The 25,821-nt window shown below is 40.5% G+C and overlaps 1 protein-coding gene across 8 annotated transcripts in view; it reads right to left on the bottom strand.

The window, feature by feature from the left end:
• POU6F2 (POU class 6 homeobox 2) overlaps positions 1-25,821 on the bottom strand; it is a 337,461-nt gene that overhangs the window by 122,363 nt on the left and 189,277 nt on the right. The gene's annotated exons all lie outside the window — the stretch shown is intronic.

The following is a 25,821-nucleotide window of genomic DNA, read 5'->3' as shown; positions in this document are numbered from 1 at the left end:
GTAACTGAAGTAACAGCACAAGCTCTAGGGAAACAGATAATGGAACTGATGTTAAACTGTTTGCTTAAACCTAGGAGAGTAACACCTGAAGAAGTAAAATTTCTTTAAATCTATGAATCTTCTTGAAAGGAATGTGTCGCTTGTGACTAAAGCAGTGACTTCAAACCCTGCAAAGAAGTCATTTAATTTGATGGACTGGCTAGCCAAGCAGCTTATGTCTTCCTGTTCGCACCACTTCCATTAACAAGCTATGCATTAGGCCAGCTTCAGCACTGTACTGTTTCAAATTAAATCTTCATTAAAGTGTTTTCTTGATGGCATATTCTGAAAAACAGTACAATTTATTTTTCTATTTTACAAACATTTCTACCTTCATGTCCTCTCTTCTCCTTAACCCAAATAATACAGAGACAAAGTCCATAAAACCAACCAAATCCCCCTTTTGTCTTAGACCTTGTGACTTAGGGTCAGATTTTGGTACCTTTATGCATGTTGAATGGCACCATACTGGAGAAGAATGTCTGGTGCTTAGAGCACTAGCCAGGGCGTAGGAGACCTAGATTCAATACCCTGCCCTACCACAGATTTCCTGTATGACCTTGGACAAGTCACTGAGTCTCTTTGTGACTCAGTCTCCCAGCTATAAAATGGGCATAAATAGCACTTCCCTGCCTCACAGGGGTATTGTGAGGATAAAGACATTAAAGATTCTGAGGTGCTCACATACTATGGTAATGGTAACCATATAAATTCCTATGACAGATACTCTATGATACTCCCATAGAATCTGGCACTTTATTCGCCTTGGGGATGGGAGGGGGTGGAAACAAGTGGAGATGGAGGAGGCAGTAGGCTCCTATTCTGTTTGTCTACTGCAATCTGAATCAATAGAGTCTTGTCTGTTTGGAGCTCTGTACAAATCCTCTCTGAGGCAACACTTAATGTCTTACTAAGTTATAAATTACATTGAAGAGGTAAAAGTAGGGATTTGGTTTTCTTAATATGATGATGATAAACAACTTTTTCACTGACTAACAAACAGATGTGGAATTGCAGGAAGGACTCTTGGAAACAGACTCCGCTCTTGTATCATCTAAAATTCCACCAGGCTCCAAGCGCTGAAGCAAGTGACAAATGTCAGACAGGTATACAAGTCATAAAAGCTAAGGAGCGTAGACAAACTACATGATTTAATTGAAAGCAATAAACACATGACAAACCCCATTGTTTATACTACATATGCAGTTTGTGAGAGGCAGTGTGATGAAGTAGTGAGCGTGGGACTGGATGCCAGACCCAGCACTCACTTTGACGGCAGATTCATTGTGTGGCTTTGGCTAAGCCACTCAGGATACATCTATACTGCACTCCCTCCCACTCCCTCTCCCCCATGGCAGTGAGTCTCAGAGTCTTGGTCAACTGACTTGGGCTCACAGTACGGGGCTAAAAATAGCAGTGTAGGTGTTCCCACATCCCACTTGGGCTGGAGCCTGGGCTCTGAAATCCAGCGATAGAGGAGGGTGTCAGAGCCTGGGTTCCAGCCGAAGTGAGAACGTTTACATTGCTATTTTTAACCCCTTAGTATGAGCCATGCAACCCACATGGTTAACCTGGGTTCTGAGACTTGCTGATACCTTTTTGTTTGGTTTTGGGTTTTTTTGCAGTGTAGAAATACACTAAGGGATGTCTACGTTGCACACTAAGCCGCTCTCTATAAACATGTAAAACATAACCTGTATTCACCTACCTCACAGGAATCTTATGATGATTTATGTGCTAATTATTGGCTAGAACTTTTGACGATAAGTGTGAAGTATTAATTTATTTCTTCAGAACTGTATATTTTATCTAAGACAAACAAAATCAAATTTCTATAAAAAGTGTACCAAAGAAGATCCCTCTTTTCTATCATTCAACAAAGAAACAGTAAAATGAATCATTTTAAGGGAGAGAGAAGTTTAATGAGCTAACATTTTCTATATTGTACCTAAACTGTGTAAACAAGAAGGAGGAAAACCCACAGGAACTAGAATTCATCTCAAATTCTATTAATGAAAAATGCATATTGAATTGATATTATGTATGAATCTAAGGAATCAGTTCCAGTCCTTTAGGAACATGGTAACATGTATTTATGCTTATAGACAAAAAGAAACAAGCTGGCTTTCTAACTTGAGTGTCTCCATTATGAGTACAATATGAGCTTGTCATACTACAAACTAGTTACGAACGTGTGTGATACAGTTACAGTCACCCTAGTGCTGAACTGGTCTGTGTGGCAATTATGATGGATCTTTAATTGTTGCAGTGCCCTGGTAAATCTCCTGAGGGATGGTCACATGTTTCAGTGATCACCACTTTATATAAAAGGCTAACACAAAAACTCTATAAGGGCAGAAAAACATTTAGGGACCGACTCGTACTATCACTTGATCATTGCCTGTTAGATTCACTCCCTCAGGGGCACCTGGCATTGGCCACTGTCGGTAGACAGATACTGGGCTAGATGGACCTTTGGTCTGACCCGGTACGGCCTTTCTTATGTTCTTATGTACCTGCTCAGCACAGCAGCCACACCTTGCTTTTCTGATCTGCCCAGTGCCCCTGCTACTACATCCCTTAATGGTGTTGCCGGTTCCACTCTAGTGGAGAGGAAGGTCATGGCTAGGCTTCTCCATGCCTCTCCCAGTTCCCTTGGGGCCAGCATAATCTGCCTGGCCCTTATGTTGTTCACATAAGGTGAGGAGTGGGGAAGGCCCTTTCATGCTTCACCTCTCCTGTTCATCCACGTATCACCCATGTAGGAAACTGGCAGGTAACTTTAGCCATTAAAGATGATGCAATGGGTCCAATTCACCCCTGATGTAACTATGCTGAAGGCAATGAATTTACACCAGGGATTCATTCTGCTCCACGAATCTAAGGGAGGGAAGGTCTGATTCATGGCTGTAGCTGGAAAAATGAAGGCAGTCATGGCACCTACTATACATACTCCGGTCCCAGTTCTGCTTGCACTGACTTCAGTGGGAACAGGAGTAGGACCTCATTTGTCACAGTTAGTATGTGCAGGCAAAAAGAAGGGCTCTGAGTGTCAATAATAGCAAAAGAAAAATTTATAAATTTTTTTTGCTAGCAACTGAAAAAAAAAGTTAAACAAAGCCACAAAAGCTTAATTATATTTATTTTCAGATTCAGACCCATATGTAACACCCCATTCACAGTATAAATTCAGATTCCAAAGATCTCTCAAGCCTAATCCTAAAATCAAATTAGAGCTCTTGTAATTCAGCTTGTATTCTGAATTTGTTCTTGTGGATGAACTCCACATATTGTCTGATTAGAGAGAGAGAGAGTAAAGAGGAAAAAGGGATTGTGGGAGTTTGAAGGAATACTTTATTGTTACTTTTCCCTAAAGCCTCATATTTGCATAATTGCGCAGATGTTATACAGTGCCTTGATGTGATGTACAATTGACTAAAATGTAATGCGATGTACAATGGACAAAAAGAAAAATCATACATTATACCTTTTCCTATTTGACTGAGCACAGAACTCAGCTCTAGCTGCTTTTAGAGGCTAATGTCTTTTTCCACTTCCCCAATAATGGAGAATGGATTTACATTGCCTCAAACTAAAAAGTGTAACTAACTTAAGCATCTGAGCTTGCGTCCGAGTTGACATGGCCTGCTTTTTCCTGTTGTTTCTCTTTTAATGAGGTATATCTTCTTCAAAACAGATTTCTAGATTGAATGCACACACTGAATAGTCTAATGGAGGCCTGTGTTTACACTCTTTCCTACTAGGGTAATAAGGGGCGGGTTAGCCATCTACCCGCTTTATTTTTTGCATATGCTTGGATTTTCCTTTTGAGAGGGAAGTGAGGGTTGTTTTATTTATGTTAGCATCTGGTAAAAAAAATAAGGAAAGGGTGGCACATAATGGCTCAAGGGATTAGTAATAGAATACAGAGCATATTACGTCTAACCCACTAGTTCAAATCCAGCCGGCGTGAATACAGGGAACAAAGTCATTGCATTCTGATGGTTACAGGGTGCCCTACTTTCAATCAAATGAATTGGGCATCACCTTGTATATATACTGTTTACATTTGGAATAATGTCACAAGGTAGCTTCTATGTAATGCACTGACAGTCTCAAAAATACTAAGCAGCAACAACATAAAAAACCACCACTATAGGTGTCACCAATTGACACCTTTATTTGCAATTTCAATCAAGAGACTAAGGACTGAAAGAGGAAGGAGACCAAGTCATCTGCTCTTGCCTAATGGTGAACCCTCAAGGTGAAGGCAAGGCAGAGGGGGAAAGCTTGCATTGCCAGTGGTCTTGTTGTACAAACTCTGCAGATATGCAGAGGGCGTCACTTTCCACCGTTGTCAAATTCAGGATCTTTCAGGAACACTAAATTCACTTTAAAGAATATAGGCAATAAAAAGGAAGTATTATGGAGAAAACCATCATAATTTATCAGGTTCCTGTGGTGTCTCAATATTTTGATGTATACTGGAACTTCCCTGAAAAATGACTACAGTATTAAATAAACCTGACATTTTTCCCTACCAAACTTTAAGATGTACAATAATACACTGGAATCATTGAAAAAGTTCTAGATGGGGAGGCGTGACTAGGCAGTAGGGCAAATGTATTTGGAATAGCTCCTGCTTTGAGATAATCTAGAAGCTATTTTCTCCTGGTTTATGACAACATTTTGAAAGTAAAGTTCCTTGAGAGTATTGTAAAAATTGCATTAACCTATTTAAAATGCCCAAAGGCAAGAACAAGCAGGAGAAATTAGACTTTAATAAGCCATTTGCTTCCTCGGCTCAAATGGAAGCCCAGGGCCCATACTGTACGGATGGTTGAAATATCATCCTGGATACTGGTATCACCAAGGCAAGAGAGATCAATCAGGAAATCATCTTGAGACTTTCATGCAATGATCAACAATTTAAGAACCTCTGTAACATTGTCTGAGGGCAGTGCAAGGGCTTAAATTACCAAAGGAGAGGCACTGAATGTCAAGCACAGACAGCAAACATCATCTAGATCTGGTAGCTCCAGATTTTGTTAACATGAAAAATCTCTTGTGAAAATGTGGGCCTCTATTAAACTTCTGTTGAAGCACAATGGGCCAAATGAGGAGTCCTGACCCCAGTTCTGTATGGAAGCCAATAGGAGGTTTCTGCCTGAATAAGGGCTGCAGGATTTGGCCCAGATCATTTAATGATAGGAAAGTGCAGTGTCTTGAACATCAGATACAATACAAGAATGTGCAAGTTCATGGTGTTCCTGCCTGCTGGACGATCCAGAACCTATTGAGCTCACGGGAAATGTTCATTTTCATCATCGGGAGGCAGGATACAAAGGATAACCTGTTATTTCTTGGGAATTTCTTCAGAGAAAAAAATGTATAGGGAAAAGTTGGAAGACTAAGAGGGAAAAAATCCTTTCCAGGACCAACAGAACCAGATGTGAGTTCTCAAAGCAATTAGGCCATGCCATTTCACAGGAATCACATGTTAGTCTGCTAGAAGAATAGTGCACAAATACCTATAGAAGCACAGACAGGAATGTATGATGGTCAAGGAGTGAGGTCATAATGAAAAAGTACTTAAAAAGAAACAAACCCCAAATACCTCAAAGTTGTTTACTCGTCTCCATTTCCCACTTTGTCATTTTGTCTCCCTGTGGGCAGACCCTTATACCTATGCTGAGCACTAATGGGATTACTGTGGCTTCACATGGGCACAAGAGACTACCCAGCCTCTGCAGTTTGCAAGATCAGGGTCATGGCCAATATGCTCTTTGGGACAGAGGATGCGTTTATCTTTGTGTCTTTGACAGCATTGAAAACACTGTCAGTACTAGACAAATAATGAATAAACAAATAAAGTTAAACAGAACCTTATACATGAGGGAGTGGTTATATGGTTAAAAGGAATATATAGAGTTATAATGTTAATGCTAATGAAGTTTATTGTAAGGGAGATAAAACCAATCTCTCAGTATGCCCTGGCCTACACCAGTGGCAGCATGTATAGGTACGCACAGCTACATGTCACAGTGAAAAGCAGGCTATATCCGCACTGCAGTGTGTAGCTACTTGTGTCAATGAAGGTTCTGGCAGGAGGGAGGCAGTGGGGAAAGGCTCCAGCACTGGGGAGGCAGGGGGAAAATATGCTGCTAAAAATAGCAGTCTAGACATGGGAGGCACTGCTTGGGCACACAGAGAGCCATGTAGGGCACGTAGCTACAAGTTTCTGGCGTGTCTGTATTCTACTCACCTACACTGTGACTCACCATCTATACTGCTGTTTATACCTGCGCTAGGGGGGCATGTAGTGTATGTACTCTACATGTGGTGTAAGTGTAGACATAGCTTATTAGGGATTAGGTTGAGACCTTTGGGAGGAGCAGATTACTCCACATCTGCCTACTGCAGGCTTTCTTGAACCTTCCCCTGAAACATCTGGAGCTGGTTATGGTCAGAGACAGGACACAGGATTAGATGGACCTTGGGTCTGATCCAATATAGCAATGCCTATGATCTTATGGGTAGTGTTTGTCTTTGCAGTGAAACTGCAAATAGCTCACACATTGGACTCATTTATTTTGGAAAACAAGGGATTCTGCTGACCAGATGATGATGATGATGGCGGCTCCCAATAGACTCCCTGATAATGAGTGGGCAGCACACGCACACAGAACGTGTACTGATTTTAATACTATCGCTTGTAGTTTATAATTTTTGTTACTTGTCTGTTTCCCATGTTATAATATTGATGTGGCTCTGGGATATAAATCCCCATAGCATTTATAAAGACTACAGGCCAGACTGTGCCTTGATGGCACTAGTCTGTGGTGGATGCAAGTAGAGTGCCATACCATGCCAGGGGAGCTTGGGAAGGATTGTGCAGAATCCAGTTTTGAGCACCAGGAAATGCAGAGGTGGGTCTATAGTCCCGTGGGTGCCTGGTCATTTCCACTGGTACAAGGTACAAGGGCCATAGCAAGAAGGACTCGTTGAGCTGTCGGGAAATTCTAAAAGAGGATTTTGCATTCTTATGGACAGTATTCCTGCAACTGAGAGTTCTGTACTTGTCTATGGCACATGGGTCTCCTGACAAAGAAATATTTATTCAGGTACACCCGTAGTATTGCTTCTTTTGAACATCAGAAATTATTAGAAGTCTCTTCAAAGAAAGTCTTTGAAATGAATCATGTTTCCTTAACTAAAAGTGAAGTTACCGTAAGTAAAACATACTGTTTTGTACAATACAATGGAACACTAGATCAAAGTGTTTGGGGCTTTAAAAGGTTGGCCTTGAAGCTCAGCTAGTGGAAGAGTCCTGGGAATGACAAAGGAGGGTATCACTTCCCACCAGCCTTGACCAACATATGTAGCAGAGGCTACTGTGCCTCAGAGATGATTTGGTATGATGAGATGCTTTTATCTAACAGACTTTCATTATATCTGTGTTCTCTGTCATTTCCTATTGTCAATATAGGAAGCTTCTGCAAGTAAGAAATACTTGAGTATGTGGATCTTTGTTTAACTGTGTGCACTGTCACAGGTTTTCTTTCATTCTGTGTGTGTTAAGTAGCTTTCAGGGACTGGCTCTGATTAGGAGGTTGTACAATGGGGTCCTAGTCATGACCTCCAGGGCCTCCAAATGCTACTGTAGTACAAATATATAATAATCATGTTTTCATATGCAGTGGATAGACTCTAATATACTACATGCTCTGACATACCTACAGAGACACTGTCAGTGTTGATTTTGTCTAGCCAAATAGCTAAGAGACATGAGACAACTCCAGGTATGTATTCAGAACTCTTCAAGTTTCAAAAAACTGAGTATTGCATTCCAAGGTCCAAATTCCAAGTGGCTAGAGAAGTAGGCTTAACAATGATGAGTGCAAATCACTGAATAAGGGAAGAAGGCAAGAACGTGTGTGTAACAAGGAGCAGAGAAAACACTGGTCCAATAATGTTCCATTCCTTAGAGACAATAAAGCATCAACAGGGAGTGGGAGGCACAGATGCAAAACTGACAGAGGCAGCTCCATCTCCAGAGCTATGCAATTAAATTAGCCATTAAGGTCTTGGATTTGGGTCCAGACTCATCAGCACAGAGCTGCGCCTTCTCCATTATAATATCTAACTTCCTTTGCATCTGCCTCCCCACCCAATGTAAAATTAAAGGCAATGCAGCAGACTGGGCACTCTGCATCATTCAGGAGAAGCTCAGCACATTGCACGATCAAACCTATTACGCTGATCACAACTACACAATTAATTCAATTAAAAAATTAGAACAGGAATGAAGAACAGTCTAATGATCATTCAGTATTAATTATTATTTGTACTACCACAGTTCTCCGATAAGATCAGGGTCACCTTGTGCTAGGTGCTGTACATACACATAGTTTTAAATAGTCTGCAGTGAATAACTTGTAATTTCGGCAGACAAGACAGAGAAAGGAAGCACAACTTCCCTCTTTTACAGGTAGGGGATTAAGCACAGAGATATTAAATAACTTGCAAAAGGTTACATAGGAAGTTTGTGAAAGAGCCAGGAAGTGAACCCAGATCTTGAGAGCCCCTGACTCATCACGGGAACTACCTGATTATATATTAGCTCACTGCTGCCCGACATAATGAGTCTGCTGTCTGCCTGTTAGTAACTTTATTTTGTTCTCTTCAGCTTTGTTCACTTGTTTGGTTCATTTCATTGACAATTATGTGTCAAATTAAAACAAAGCAAGCAAATGCAAGAAGCGTTTTGTTTAGGGGCTAGGTCCACACCTGCCTTCTCAAAATATTCTGCAACATTACCAGCTGATTTTGTTTGTTGTTTGCAGCAATTCCTTGGTAGGTGTAAGGGGCCCAATTATTTTTTTCTCTCCTGTTTATTTTATTCATTTCTAAATAGATTAAAAACAAAGTCTAGCACTAGCGTCAACAGCAGTTCTGGACCCTGTTGCTGGCCACCCCTCTTCTGCAAAAGGAACTATCGCTCATGACTTTATTCACAATAACAGGAGAGTGGATATAAAGTCAAGAGGGTGGAAAACTGAATATGGGCCTCTTTGTCCTCCTCCTCCTCTCCTCAGGATGTTGTTGCTTTGGGTACTCAGCAGAGCACGGTCGTGCCTGGCTTCTACCTGACCCCTGGTTCCTCAAATTGTCTTCCCTGCTCTACTTCTCAAACAGCAATGAATGCTCTCTGAGCCCCTAGACGCCTCTACCTACCTAACTTTGCGTGGCAAATAGAGGGTATTACTCTTACTGCCAAAATAAGTGCTTCTGCTACTGAAATAAGTACAAATTAACACAGTAGTGGGAATTTTTGTTTTAACAGGAGGAATTTACTGTACCAGTGTCCAGTAGGGCAGCCATCAGTTAAGGTACTCACAACTGATATTACTGTAAACCTAATGGCTTAGTCCTTTTTTGGTTTGGATAGGATTTCTCTCTTTCTGCTTGTCTATGGTCACCTTCGGGGTGGAAGTTAATGATGCTGGCCTGGTTCTGCCTGGTCCTCACACAGGTGCCTAGTGGGTGAGTGGCCCGCTGGTGGCAGGGTGTTGGGGGCAGTGACCCCTCGTGTGGCTTGCAGAAGGACAGACAGAGTTCCAGTTCCCCTGCACCTGTCTGCTTGCTGGAGGTACATGGTGCTCTTAAGGGGGGCAGAAAGAGCAAGCCCATGGTTCTGCCCCACTGCACCTGACTATGGGGCATGGAAGAACAGCCTGCTCCCCACAAAGGAGTGGATATGTTCTGCCTCCCGGTGCTCCCCCTAGGAGTGGTTCTGCATTGCCCATCTCTGAGCTGTGCCCAACAGACACACTCTAGCCCTTTTCAAAAAGAGTGGGACATAGCCCCTGTGTTTCGTCCAACCTTCCTTCTCGCAACAAGATTAGAAAGTGTGAATGCTGGGGAGCCCAGAATGGCTGCTGCATTTGTCTACATAGTCACTGCAATACCTAATTCATTGCTCTGTAAAGCCTGTCAGGATTAGAGCTGGACAAAGCTTTTTGGTTGAAACTTTTTTGTGAGAAATGCAGAATCAGGGACACTGATTTTACTGAATTGTCCATTTAAAAACAAAAAAAAATTCAATCCCCCCCGAAATGTTTGTTCCAAATTTTCAAAATAAAATATTTTTTATTTTAAAATTGCCTTTAACTTTAATGTATGCAAATATTTGAAATCCACATAATACATATTGACATTGTGTTGAACCTGAAACAATTTTTTTCTTTTTGATTTGCTGAAAATTCTGGAAAAAAATAATTTTTCGTTTGATCTGAAACTCCCCCCCCCGACTATTTGAAATTGCCAATAAACCAAATAATCTATTATTTGCCTAGCTCTAATCAGGATTCCTGATGTATGAAAGATGCCATTTAACCCTGGGTGCTATTCTATATCTTATTTAGCTTAGTTCCCTAGTATACCACAAAGAAGCCATGAGAAATTTGGATGAACTGAAAGACATTACATTGCTATTTTTAACCCCTTAGTATGATATTCAGGGGTTGGCAACCTTTGGCACGCGGCTTGCCAGGATAAGCACCCTGGCAGGCCAGGACGGTTTGTTTACCTTCCGCGTCCGCAGGTTCGGCCAATCGTGGTTCCCACTGGCCGCTGTTCGCCACTCCAGGCCAATGGGGGCTGCGGGAAGCGGCGTGGGCTGAGGGATGTGCTGGCTGCAGCTTCCCACCACCCACATTGGCCTGGAGCGGTGAACTGTGTCCAGTGGGAGCTGCGATCAGCTGAACCTGCGGACGCGGCAGGTAAACAAACCGGCCTGGCCCACCAGGGTGCTTACCCTGGCAAGCCGTGTGCCAGAGGTTGCCGAGCCCTGCATTACATGCAGCTAAATCTTCCCTTTGCAGTTAATTTACAAGTTTCTCCCACAGCAACTGATTAGACATTTATAAATAAAAAGGGCTACACAAACATTTAATAAAAGACATTTCAGTTAATAGTCCATTCATTTTTGTAGGGCATTTTTTGATGGGAAAAAAATTTGAACACAGATGGCAGGCTTGCAAATTGAATGGAAAATCATTCATTATTACTGTCCAGTGTACTAATTCAGGGGGTAAGCTTTTTGCTCTTTATATGTGCTGACTGGTACCTTATTATGCAAATCAATGGGACTACTTGTGGAATATAGCACCACTCAATATGAGGGAGGCAAAATTGATCCCTACAGCAATGATGCTCCAAGGGGCTCACAGGGAGCTAATCCCTAGTGCACTCCTTTAGGCACTATTGGCTTAATTTTAATAGCTAGGATAATAAAGGATGGTTTTAATTAAGTGTTTAGACCCTACCAGCTGTATGTGCTTTGCTGATTACTCAAGCACCAGCTGCAGTTTGAAAACATTCTGCTCATTGCTGTGTCACTTGTGAGTAGCCTCTACCCCTCCCCCTTGAACAATCAGACAAACTGCCCACATATGTACACAGACACACACAAACATATGCACACAGACATATACCTATAAACCATGGGTTTATTAACAGCCATAATGTGTACCTATAAACACATTACTGCTGCTAATAAATATTAACATTTTGGTTTGGGTCTAACCTGAAATGAATATTAAAAACCTATTCTGTGAATTCAATCCTTTTTACAGAAAAGTCCCATAGAATTTAATAGGGATGCAACCATTACAAATTGAATATTCTGTAGAAATTACTCTAAGAATTTATAAAATTGAAAAGAGAAATATAGCCTGTCTGCAAGTTTTTTTAAGCCTTCCTACAGAGGCTATTATCAGGCACATAATTCTCTATTAAATCCTGTAGAATGTTTCAAAAATCCCATCGAAAGGTTACAACTTTCTATTAAATTCTTTAGGACTTTTCCAAAAGAAAAGTTAACATTTAATTTTTAATTGTAGACAGTTCAGGAAATTTTGACAATTACTAGAATATTGGATGTGGTTGAAGAAGTTACTAATGTTTTTAGTGTTGTTACTTAGGGGGAATTCTCTGTTCTGGAGTTTCCCAGTCTGTAAAAGTGGGAGTGATTACTTACCCTCGTTAGGAAAGCCCTTTGAGAAATATAGATGAAAAATGCAATGTAAATGTTGGAGATTCATTATTATTATTATGCCATTTTAGAATAAAAATACTGTCTGTATTGAAATGGAGCATTTTAAAATAAAAAACGCAGTAAGAAAGAAAGGATTTTTACGAACAAATTTCAACTGAGATACAAGACACAATTTTACAATGTGTTCTGGTTTGCTTATATTAACTTTTTAAATTAAAAATCAAAGGTTTAAAGTGTATTTCAAACTGTGTGAACTATGATGGCGATACAGGAAGCAAAAGATATACCATGAGCACACGCAGAAATTTGAAACCATTACATCAGATTTGTTTTGCCAACTTTTAACTAAAGAGATACAAAACTCTTCTCTCCAGGGCATTTTGTTTTTACTCTGTTGATTTTAATAGCCCACGCACAAGCCTGGAAAGGAACATTTCTTCCTTTGTCAATTTTAAACTTTTCCTATTTGGCAACCCTGGGTTTTTTTCCACTGGTGTGTTTTCAGTGAAGCTGAACTTAATACGGCTCTCTTTGGTTTTGTATCCAAGCTGGCTCTCTGATCTTGGTACAGAGCCAGGGCTCAGTGCCACATGGCCCCAACTGTCCTCCTTTACTTCCCTTCCAGGAGCACCTTGTGAGCTGGAGTTTTCTAGGGAATATCCTGGGGGAATGGTTCTTCAAGAAGGTCTTAGCTTTCTGGAAAAAGAAAAGCCTCAGCAGCAAAAGCTATGGCTAGCACCACTGCTAGCTGACCTGCCCTTCCTCCCACACAGTGCCAGGTCTTTGGGAATAAAAGGCTCCAGCAGTCTCTGTGATGGAATACACCACTGTACTCACACCCTATTGTAATAATATTTGTACAAGATATGCCTTGGAAGGTATCATTTAAAAACTCATAATTTTCAGGTCAGTATTGTCCTGATAAAATACATGTGGCAAAATCATATGTGAAGTTATAAGATTCCCCTGTATGATGCTATTAACACATATTCTAAACCCCACAGCCCTGTCCAGGCAGAAGTTGGTAAACAGGTCTGTACTAAACTAAGAGTACGTCTTCACTGGCAGCTTTAAAGTGCTGCCGCTTGTGTAGCTGCAGCATAACACTGGGAGAGAGCTCTCCCAGCACTCTAAAAAAACCCACTTCTAAGAGGGGCATAGCTATCAGAGCTGGGAGCGTGGCTCCCAGTGCTGGTGCACTGTCTATACTGGCACGTTATGGCACTGGAACTTGCAGTGCTCGGGGTGTGTGTGTGTTTTTTCACACCCCTGAGCAAGAAAGTTGCAGTGCTGTAAAGTCCCAGTGTAGACAAGCCCAAAGGAATGTGTGATTGCCTTAATTTGCATTGAAGCAGTAAACAGAGTCATCAAGCTGGAATGGAAAACAAAGGAAGCTCAAACAGGTGAAAAGGGAACATCCTTCCACACAGATTCTTTGTCTCCTGGTTCTCAGCTGGAAATGTTTTTCAAGAGGAGGACTGAAGCTATAAAAAGAAGGGGGAACACCTCAAGGCACATCTCTTTTTCTCCCTGCCATCACATTCTCTGCACCTGAGATAGAAACAGCTGTTGGACTCTGGAGAAGGTGTTCTGACCAGAAGACTTTGGCCAGTAATCTTGCTGGAAGCATGTGGTGAGAAACGTTGCTTGGCTCTAATATAATTTAAGTTAGGCAATAGAAAGCATTTTTCTTTATTTTTTCTTGAAACCATTTCTGACTTTTATGCCTCTTTACTTGTACTCACTTAAAATCTCTCTGTTATTAAAAAACTTGTTTTATTGTTTTATCTAATCCAGTGTATTTAAGTTAAGTGTCTGGGTAACTCCATTTAAGGAAATACACGGGTGTAATAGTCCCTTAAAGGAATAAAGGACTTAATATATTTGGAATGTCCAGGAGAGGCCTGAGCAATAAAAGACATACACTTCTGGGGGAAAGTCCAGAACCGGGAGTGTGTTGGGGTCACCCTGCAGTATAACCAAGGCTGGTGATAGCCAGCATGCCACTCGCAGCTGCAGTTACACAAACACATCTGGGAGTGACCTGCATGCTGGTGGCTGTTTGTGAGCAGTCCAGGTTGGAGCCTACAGCAGCAAGGCATTGCAAGGTACCCCAGGTCACAGGGCATGGGTGACACAGCCCCCCACTGGTCTGGATTGTACCCTGGTATGTCACAGCTTCCTTCCACGATCAGTGGTACAAAAGGGTAGCTCCTTTACAATCTAGACAGCCGTGATGATGCCAATGGTTCTGGACTCTGTGAGCACACAAACAAGAGTATAACCGTGAATATGAATTTGATCAAATATTTGTGTTCACAAAACCTTGTTCATCTGACTGTCTGAGAACAATGCAGTGTCAGATATCACCAATCTGAATTCACTAGTTTTAGTCTCAGGATTTTGTCAGTATTCACACAGCACACTTAAGACCCGCTTATATCAGTGAGAGTGGCACATATAAAGTGCTTACAAGATCAGGGGCGTCTCTATGTTTTTTGCCACCCCAAGCACGGCAGTCAAGGAGCCTTCAGCAGCATTTCTGTGGGAGGTCCGCTGGTCATGCGGATTTGGTGGCGCTTCTGCGGGGAATCTACTGGTCCTGTGCCTTCGGCGTCCCCACCGCTGAATTACCGCCAAAGCCGCGGGACCAGCGGAACTCCCGCAGAAACGCTGCCAAAGGCTCCCTGACTGCCACCCTCACGATGACCGACAGGCCGCCTCCTTCCTCCCCCCAGCTTGCCACCCCAGGTACGTGCTTGCTGCGCTGGTGCCTGGAGCAGCTCCTGTACAAGATCGTATCTATATTTTAAGCTTGGCAGGGGTTCTTAAACATTCATAGTATGGAATTCATTTTAATGTAAAGATTGTCTTATATGCACTTCCATGTCCTGCAGACCTCATGAGCCCCGATTCACAAGTGCATAACATCCTACAGTTAATGGCAACAATTGCTGACATGGAAGAGCATATTAGAAAAAGTATTTTATGTAGTTGCAGATGTTTTAATGCAGTTTAGCAGCTGAAAATAAAGTGGAGGAGGCAGGAACACATGGCCAGCTAGCCAGCTCTCTGCCGATAAACTAATAAGTCCATTCCATCACCAATTTCTATGATTCAACAAATGATCTTAATACTACACGTTGAAGGAAATGGTTTATACTGCCTGCTATCCTGTTGCCAGAAGCATTACTTGTTTAACAAGTGCTACAGTGATTTTTACATTTGGTCACAGTGGCTATGCAAAATACATTCCAGATTATCAGTTATACTCTTACATGATTCAGGCCCTTCTTTGAACAGAAAACACTGCTTCCCATTCCACAAAATGGTGCTTAGTTTGATAAGTGGATTGGACTGAAGAACTTGTGGATCTAAAGGCGGAGGAGGCCTGGAATTACTTCAAGTCAAAGTTGCAGAAACTATCAGAAGCCTGCATCCCAAGAAAGGGGAAAAAAATCATAGGCAGGAGTTGTAGACCAAGCTGGATAAGCAAGCATCTCAGAGAGGTGATTAAGAAAAAGCAGAAAGCCTACAAAGAGTGGAAGATGGGTGGGATTAGCAAGGAAAGCTACCTTACTGAGGTCAGAACATGTAGGGATGAAGTGAGAAAGGCTAAAAGCCATGTAGAGTCCTTGCAAAGGGAATTAAAACCAATAGTAAAAGGTTCTATAGCCATATAAATAAGAAGAAAACAAAGAAAGAAGAAGTGGGACCACTAAACACTGAGGATGGAATGGAGGTTAAGGATAATCTAGGCATGGCCCAATATCTAAATAAATACTTTGCCTCAGTCTTTAATAAGGCTAATGAGGAGCTTAGGGATAATGGAAGGATGACAAATGGGAATGAGGATATGGAGGTAGATATTACCACATCTGAGGTAGAAGCCAAACTCGAACAGCTTAATGGGACAAAATCGGAGGGCCCAGATAATCTTCATCTAAGAATATTAAAGGAACTGGCACATGAAATTGCAAGCCCATTAGCAAGAATTTTTAATTAATCAATAAACTCAGGGGTTGTACTGTACAACTGGAGAATTGCTAACATAGTTCCTATTTTTAAGAAAGGGAAAAAAGGTGATTTGAGTAACTATAGGCCTATTAGTTTGACATCTGTAGTATGTAAAGTCTTGGAAAATTTTTTGAAGGAGAAAGTAGTTAAGGACATTGAGGTCAATGGTAATTGGGACAAAATACAACATGGTTTTACAAAAGGTAGATCGTGCCAAACCAACCTGATCTCCTTCTTTGAGAAGGTAACAGATTATTTAGACAAAGGAAACGCAGTGGATCTAATTTACCTCAATTTCAGTAAGGCATTTGACACAGTTCCACATGAGGAATTATTAGTTAAATTGGAAAAGATGGGGATCAATATGAAAATTGAAAGATGGATAAGGAACTGGTTAAAGGGGAGACTACAACGGGTCGTACTGAAAGGTGAACTGTCAGGCTGGAAGGAGGTTACTAGTGGAGTTCCTCAGGGATCAGTTTTGGGACCAATCTTATTTAACCTTTTTATTACTGACCTTGGCACAAAAAGCAGGAATGTCCCTTCTGACCTTAAAGTCTATGAGTCTAAGTGTGTGTATTGTAGGCAGAACTGCAGCTCTGCAAGCTGAAAGTCATTGGACTGAGATATCTCAGTTTATCCCCATTGTCCTCCCATAAGAGCATTCTGAAGGTACACTAGATGGGATAACAGGAGAAATGTGCTCACCACCACTCAGATGATCTGATGCCTTCTGTCATTGTATCTATGGATACACAACATATGATACAGAACAGCCCTTTCCACTGAAATTCAGAAGACTGCCCATGGTTTACATATTAAATTGAAACTTTACTCCCTCAGTGGAACAGTTTAATCAGAAACCATTTTCATAATTTGTAAACACTGCCAAATGTTTGATTTGCTGGTAAGTGATCAAGCCTTCTACCGGAAAATAAAATAAAAAATTCAAACCATCACACAAACAAAACGTTATAAATGAAACATGTTGTAGTGACAAATACTGTTCTCACATATGTTGCAATTCTGTAATGCAGAAGGGCACAGTGTCCTGAAAAATCAGCTTTCAAATCAACTCATATCAAAAGGAAGCCACGTCAAAAACAGGAAGGGAGAATGGTTAGACTTGTCGTTAAGGCACAAACTTGGAAATAAGGAGTTCTATTCCTGGACCTCCTACAGACTTCATGTGTGACCTTGGGCAAGTTTACTAGTCTCTCTCTTTCATTTGCCTCATCTGTAAAATGGGGAATAAAACAAACTTACTTCCCTCCCTCATAGAAGTGTTCCGTGTGAGGCTAAATTCATTAAAGGAAGTAAACTGCTTTGAGATCCTCTGATGGAATGTGGAAGTGTAAAGTATTATGTCCACATAGGAACTATCATCTTAGATACCATGCTAAATCATGGAATGGTGGTTTAAAAGCCTGAATTTATTGTCTCACTCACTCATCTCTACAAGGGGTATATTTTTGGATAAAAAATTCTGGCTTCACTAAAACATGTTTCAAGGGAAAATTTCATTTCATTTTACTCTAAAATCTCTGTATGAGCTTGGAATGTTCATAGACACCAGGGAAGTAAACAACTTCTTTTAAATCTTTAAGAATTAGAATGCCTTTTAATATGAACTCTCAACTTAGAAACTTTATACACACTTACATAACACCAGATTTTAAAAGATATCAAACAACGAAACTAAATTCCAGATCTCCTGGAAGACTAGAACTGACAGCCAAGCACATACAGCTACAGCCATCTTCTTCATAAAACTGGGGCATACCAACAGAGCCAACTAAACCACACAAGCTAATGACCACAACAATAAAAATCCATGAAAAAAGTTTCACCAACTAGATATCAAAGGTAACAAAGTGTTTCCTCCAGCACAGCAAGCAAGGCCACAGAACAGAAAGATGACAAAAGAAAATGAAGAAAGGAAAACAGATTCAAGGGGAATAACTATGGGCCCCAAGTGGGCTTATTATATGAATAGACTGCAGGTAACTACATCCTTCCACTGCGGTGCTTCATAAATTCTGTCATCTTGTTAAGACTGTGAAGACCACTGACCTCACTTCCTCCATTAATAAGGCTGCACTGCTCTACTCAGAGACTTTTATTTTGTTTATGAAACTTGAACTACTGTATAAATGTCTCTTCTGTCTGCAATGAAGCTCATTACTTTTGAAATCACAAGAGTAAGGGAAAAATGCCCTCCATACTCTACTTACCAGCTACACAAAAATAATTAAAACAAAATTACACTTCTAAGGCTCATTCATTCTGGTTTCTGAATATGCTACAACTGAAGATTTGTTGCTTTAGTTGTAATATGCTGGGAGAGGCCAAGATGGTTGTGTGCTGCTCATGTCTTAGCAAGGGATATTTTAGACAGCCCTCATAACCTCTCTTCTTAAAGAAATCAAAACTGTTATTTATAATTAACTATAGACAAAATTTAATCTTTGCACCACTAAGGGACACATATGGAGGGACAGGGGACAAAGAGGTAGTGGTCAACTGGAGTGTTCTTGGGACATTCTTCCTACACAGAGCAGAAAGACTCAAAAGGTCAAGCAGGCAGCATACCTCGCAGCGCTCTTTACTGCTGCTCAGAAAAAGAACAGCATACATTCCATTCAGCACTTGCTTCCAGAGAGCAACATGTGTGTAGGAAGCTGAGGCCACACCCAATCCAGTTGACCACATCCATCCTGGGCTGTGAAACCCTGGTAGATGCCTACTTCAAGAGAGCAGGTGGGCTGTGACCTGTCTTGTCCCTGGCCTCTGCAACCTCTTCCTCCCAACCTGAACAAGCACACGACAAGGCAGAATTGTCTCCTCACATAAAAAGGAAAAGATGCACTTAAACAGTATGTAATCCATGTTTTTTTTCTGTTGCGACAGTTCTGAGTGTTCTATGACCAAGCACATACAAAGTATGCGTCTTTAAATTTCACAGTATGCAGCCCAGATAAATGTTCAGCCATTATCCTCCGACTATGAGACTAGAACCTTTACCTAAGTTGCAAGCACAGTCAATAAAAAAGAATCTTTTCCTCTATAAAAGCTACAAAAACTCCCTGTGGTCACCTCTTGTAGCTGGTGAACTGCAATAACGTTGCTGTTGCTGACTAGTCTTAGTTTTAGTGTCTCAAAGCAAAAATGCTGCAAATAAATATATCCATCACCAGTGTCAGTGAGAACAAGGGGGCAAACTCTGCTCTGAGTTACACACTGTACATATGGGGTAATGCCAATGAAATCAATGGCTTTACCCTGGATTTATTCTGGTGTAACAAAGAGCCGAATGTAGCCTCTTATCTCTTAGTTCTAAGGGTTTTCTTTCTCACTGACTCACTTTTCACTTCACTTGAGTTACATATGACTTAGGTATGTTCAGTGCTTGCTTTGCCACCTCTACTAGATAACAAAAAGCTCTGTTGTCTAGACTTAATGCCCTTTCCAATAATGAGGGAATACAAACATATGATAGTGCACATCACAATGAAACCTGCAATAAAACAGTAAAAGCAAAAAATCCCCCCCAAATCATAAAGAATTCCTAAGATTCCTTTTACTGGCTTTCTGCACAGTTGCTGCACTGGATCATAGCCCACAGTTATTGTGCTGCTGTTCTTATTAAGGAATGGAGAGTTCGTATTTCACAACTACAATATTTTCTTTTACGCATTACATAACACAGCAGTGAGAAACTGCTGTAATCTTCAGCCACCATCTGTTGTGCCCCCCTCCAGCCCAGAATCCCTCTTTCCAAAATAGAAAATGACCTTTGGTCTCTGCAGCCACACCCCATAGACTTACGTAACAATGACAGCAGCTCCACCCACTTATTTGCATCAGACACATCACCTAGTGTACGGCACTCTTAGAAAGAGGGTGTCAGGTTGCTGTTTATTTATGTCAGCCAATTGCTCCCTCCCAAGACATCCCTGACATTTGCAAATTGAGGTTTTATTGCTGCCTTTCCTCCAATCCACCCCAACTCCAATATCTGCCCTTCTCTCTTTCTCTCTCTCTTTTTTCTCCCCAGGACAATCCTATATTTTGTGTGCTCTGGTATACATCACACACATTTATCTTCTTGGACTATGCATTCAAAAGAAAAAAAAGTAGTAAAAGGGAATAGTAAAAATCTAGTCCCATGTGAGTGGCACAGCTATAATTCTTTATGAAGCAGCAGGTAAGATTGATTGTCAAGGGTCAAAAGGCTAGGTCAAACTCTGCTCATTCGTCAGCTGAATGTCATTTTTGTTTTCCCTGTCACCAGATAGCTTTAAAAAAAAATTGCAACTCCTTCCTCATTATCTGAGACTTGGCTCCTTTCCTGCCATCCAGTATTAATGAAACTGTGCTTCAAGCCTGGCCCACATCGTTGAGGTTCTTCTTCATGTACTCATTCCCTTTCTTAAGCACTACACAGCAAGGACAATTTTAAAGATCGTTGTCTCACACAGAGAAGTTGGAAAATTGCTGCTGTGGTGAGAGTGATTCGAAAACATGCATGCAGCATAAGCGTCTGGGTGAACAAAAATGTAATTAAATCAAAGCAGGTCCAAAGCCCACACAGCGAGGTAATTGCATCATGGTTATATCCGTGCATCTCATATGGAATCCTTAAAAAAAACCAAGATATAATATTTTGAAGTCCTCTAAAGAAAGAATAACTTTTTGGTGGCGTTATAATTACAAGCTGTGCCCCAGTGGAATAATGCTAATAGTGAAATCATCCATTGATTTACTGTGAGCTTGATTTATACACACCTCATTCAGATGAAAACTTAACCAATAATTTCCTTAAAGAGAACTAAATATCTAAATTAACGGATGTTTAGTTATATCCAAGTGAAAGGGAATGGAGATGTATTAGCTGGACATTTGGGAATACATTTTCAAACCTACCTAAACAATAAAAAAAGATGTATAGAAAATACCACTCTGTGTGTGCAATTATCTCTTTGTGCACACAAATAAAGATAATAATTTAGCACCTTTCGCAAAAGGATCTCACAGCAATTTATAAGAAAAACGAATTAAGCCTCACTACGGAACCAACTCCACTTCTTCTAAAGTCAACTAGCAGGACTGTCACTGACTTCAGTGGGAGTAGGATCAGTAACTCTTTACTGTTAGGGAGGCAAGTATTATTCAACTCATTTTACTAACTGATAAACTGAGACAAAGTGAATAAGTGAATTGTCACTATTACACAGTGAAACAGTGGCAGAGCTGCGACTAAAACAATAGACAACACTGCTTTCGTACTTAGTGTACATAAACTGTTTTATAGGCACCCATGTTTGAAATTTTGGCCTTTAATACTTTCTTTCATAACTTTAAAAAAATAATCAGAACTCTAAAGTTCTTCAAAGCTTGAAAGCAGAACTAATCCTTCCAGTTAAAATCTCTGCAGTGATGAAGACCTCATATATATATTACTGTATTTCACTATGGTTTTTGTGCTGTGGTCTTACTGGAATTATTCAAATGTTTTCCATGGCTTTGGGCTACATCTTTAAAGATATAGGCCAACATTTTTTAAGTAAGGTGCCTATAGGTACCTAAATCCATTGGAGGTGTTATTACTGGGGTAGGAAAAATATTTGACTAATTTCCAAGCCAAAAACATTTGTGTGTCAAAAGCTTGCCTAAGACTTGAACTTTATTCAGTTTCTGGTCCATGTGGGGAGATTTTGAAAATAATGAGCAACAAAGGATAGATAGAAAACAACGAAAAATACAGGTTAAAAAAATTACAGACTGGACAGAGTGAAAAACAAATGCAGAAAGAATGTGAAAACTCAACTGAAAGAGGAGAGAGAACTCCAATAAAATGAAATAAGTACATATACTATGTAGATATCTAGACAACTTCAACCAGCTGAGAAAGCCTACATTTTCCAAAGTGTTCTTTTGTCCCTAATACCTAGGGCATACTTTAGCTAGAAAAATGACCTTTAAAATATTTTTAATATCTTTAAACAATGAGTTTAATTTATAAGGAACAATCTTTCACACTAGTTTAAGTTACCTGAGTTAATTCACTTCAGTGGCGCTAACTGTGGGAAAAATGATAGATGAATGAGAGTAATTGCCCACAGTAATCAGCTCAGCAATCAGCTGTTTGGTGGAATTAGACTGCCGTTTCAGTGTGCGCAAGAACATCATGCAAGAGTTTAGGGAAATGAGTACAGCTGGTTGAAATTCCACCTGTTCCCTTCCCCCCAATTTTTTATGTGGGTCAAAAATGCAGTTTTTGTCAACATTGAAACATTTTACAAAAGCAGTTCACGTTTGAGAAAGTCCTTGATGAAAATAATCCAAAACAAAACGAAACTTTCCTTTTGCTTTTACAGGAAATTTTCATTTTGTTTTGAATTGTTTTGTTGAAAAATGGAAATTTTCTGCAAAATTTTTTGAATGAAATTGTTTTGTTTGACAGTTTTTTGTGGAAATAAAACTGGATTTCAGCCAGTTCTAACAATGAAAAATAATGCATCCAACTGAAATTGTGGGAAGGGATGAGGATGGGGGAATTAAAGCAGGCAGATCCTGCTTCATTAAAAAATATCACTCATGGCACTTGTGAGTTTCATGATTTTCGAGCCAAGCTGCAGAGCGGACATCCTGCTGTGTGTGTGCTGCAGTATGTCAGTATAAAACCTGAATTTGCTCTATATCACTAATCTGGGAAGTGGCATAGTGGGGTCTGGCCAAGTGCATAGATAACAGCAAATGCAAACCAGAGTTGGGCACTGTCTGGGAGACGCTCTTTTCAGTCAGTAAAATGACTGATTATACGTTCCCAGCTGGGTTTTGCATGGGGCCTTGTTCACTAAAATATTAATACATGCCATTTAGCTAAACAGTACAACAAATCCATGATATTGTGCCGAGAACGGCTGCAACTGACACATTGCAGATTCATCGCAGATTACTGCCAAACCAGGATGCCTTCTGCTGACAAACTACAGCCTTGTCTAGTGTCCACAGGTTTTAAGAATTAAGCTGTTTTCAGTAACATCTATGGCACCATTTAGCTGAGAGATAGTAAGTGCTGCATTGTACACAGGCAGGAATAGAGAGAACAAAGAGACCGGTCCCTGTAGATACAACAGAGGGAAGGGCTTTATTTGTGGTGACCTGGAAGAGGCACAGAGAGTCAGCACAACTTTCAGGTGCAATGAGACCTATAGTGCTAGCTTTTTAAGGGCCTTCCAGTATATCTCCCTGATTAAGCTCCAGAAACATTTATTAATTTTGAAGAGCACAGTGATAATCCATAAACTTTAATGGACGACATGGTAGATTAGCTGATTCTCTATTTCGGATTTCTTATATTTGCTAATGAATCCACTATTGAGCTATGACTAGAAATCTTTAGTAAGATGCTCCTTATTTGGACAGAATGACCGAGATGGTGGAACTTTGTTCTCAGCACTGCCTCAACCGGACTTTGGCAGCTCGAGAGCTATTTCTATTGTGGACCTGTCCTTCTTGTCTGGTTCTTCTTCACCATTCTCAACATTCTGACACGGTGATGTCAACAACCATGTACCTGTGTCTGCTGTGAGCATTTCACTACGGAACATTGTCTCCTCACCCTTTTTCTTTGTCTCTATTTTCTGCACTCTCATGATCAGATATTGGCAGCCCTATAACTATTTCTAATCTGGACAACTCTTCTTTCTCTGATTCTTTTTCTCCTCTTTCTTTCACCTCTACATGATGTGCAGAGCCATATAATTAAAGCACAGCATCCCTTTTTCTAACATTCAGCTTCTTGGGCTGAGAACATTTTCCAGGGATGTGGGGGTGTCCTACCATATCTTCCATACAGAGGTTTCTATTTTTTTGTTTCCCCCAAAGTCATAGTTTCTCAGGTTTTCTGCTTTTTGAACTTTTTTCCTGGAACCTCATTACATTGAGATTTGCCTCCTCATGGTTTCCCAGTGTCATTCTTTGTGGGTGGCTTGGTTTTCCTATAACATTTATGTTAATCAACTTTTTCGGAGTTTTATCTGAATTTAGGCCTGGTATCATCAGTATATAATCTGACTAATCTCCCATGATGTACATCATTTTTAGAGAAGCCCTGGTGTAACATGTAACAGCTCAAAGCAGTGTCTCCATTTTGGTCATGCTGACTTATCTCTTCATCTACACTTCACCTGCCCGATTTGTGTTGGCAGGTAGAGGGTAGCTCACAGAAGCCCTAGTGTCAGTGGTGGCAGCCTGTGTGGCCTCCATAGCCAGAAATCAGTCCAGAGCTGCCACAAAAAAACAATGAACCGATGAGTAGGGACTTGGCACTCCCTAAAGAATGAGCCCAGGAGTCTGTGTTGGTGGACTATGAAAATAAATCTGTGATTTTCAGGAAAAATTGCCATACATTTTCCAACCTAACAATTGTTTTACTATTTGTTTAGCAGCAGAAGAGGCTCGTCACATGCATTTTCCCCAAGTGAAAGCTGAAATCTCTCTGACATTTACATGGTTCCTAAAAACAAGGTGCTCAGGACCTTAAAGGCTGGCTCTGGCACAAATTCTTTTCACATGATGAACAAGCATCCATCAATTAGCAATTACTCTTGTTCTTTATCAGCCCCTGTTCTGAATCTACTGTTCTGCACATCTAAGCCAAGTCCCACTGACTTCAGTGGGACACCACGTGAATGTAAGGGTCCATCCACGTGGAGGAACTTACTTACTTCATTACTTACAACCAGATTCTCTTTTGATTTCAAAATAATCTTAAGTACATCACACAGGAACCTACACAATAAAGCTATCAATACCATCTTCATTTTAACACATTTTTGTTAAATTAAATTAAGTTTTAGCATTTAAACACCTAACATTAATTGTCTCCAAATCTTTCCAGTTACCATGGTTTTGTTGAAAGCCACAATTTGATTTTATCTGCTACAGACAAAGTATTTGAGACATTCACTTGGCCAGTCTTCAGAATTCAGTACAGGCTGTCTCTCTCCCCAAAGAAAAAAAGGCTCACATTTTCAAAAGTGACTAGTACCCAATTTGAGACACTCTTAAGAGGCTTGATTTTCACAAAGTGCTCAGCTCTGAAAATCAGGCCCTTCTAAGGTGTGCGAAAGTGGGCACCAAACAGCGTTGGCACCTAAGATTACTAGTCACTTTTGAAAATTTGGGCCAGGGATTATGATTCCCTTTTTGGTCACTGTTTAGGGACTTATTTCAGTTTCACAGAACATGGTATATGGAAACTGGGAAGCTAAGAGGGTATGTGAAGTGTTTTTCTGCTTCTGCACTTTGAAGCTATTTGGACTTTCTTGAAGGAAACTGGTGTCTGTCTGTATCTTGCAGAGAAAAAAGCCTTGTGGAATTGTAATATGTAGAACTATGGATCAAAGGGTAGAGAGGGTACCAATGTTATTTCATTAAAGCACAGTACTATCATTTTATTGCATTAAATTGAAAGAACCATAAATACTCAGACTATGAGTCAGATCATGCAGTTATAATTTGGGCAAAATTTCCATTACAGAATGGATCCCAATGCCTACCTTGTTTTAAAATATTCTTTGTGCATCAGGCATAGAGAGACCAGACAACTACATACAAAATCACTTAGGAAAAGACTGTGGACAGAAACAATTTCTCAGAATTTGTAGGGCTTTATAAGAACTTGAGTGCAGAAA

This window comes from Mauremys reevesii, linkage group 2 (assembly GCF_016161935.1).
Source record: "Mauremys reevesii isolate NIE-2019 linkage group 2, ASM1616193v1, whole genome shotgun sequence".
NCBI classification, from domain to species: Eukaryota; Metazoa; Chordata; order Testudines; family Geoemydidae; genus Mauremys; species Mauremys reevesii.
Note: the sequence above shows the minus strand (reverse complement) of the source record. Positions and strands in the feature narration are given on the sequence as shown.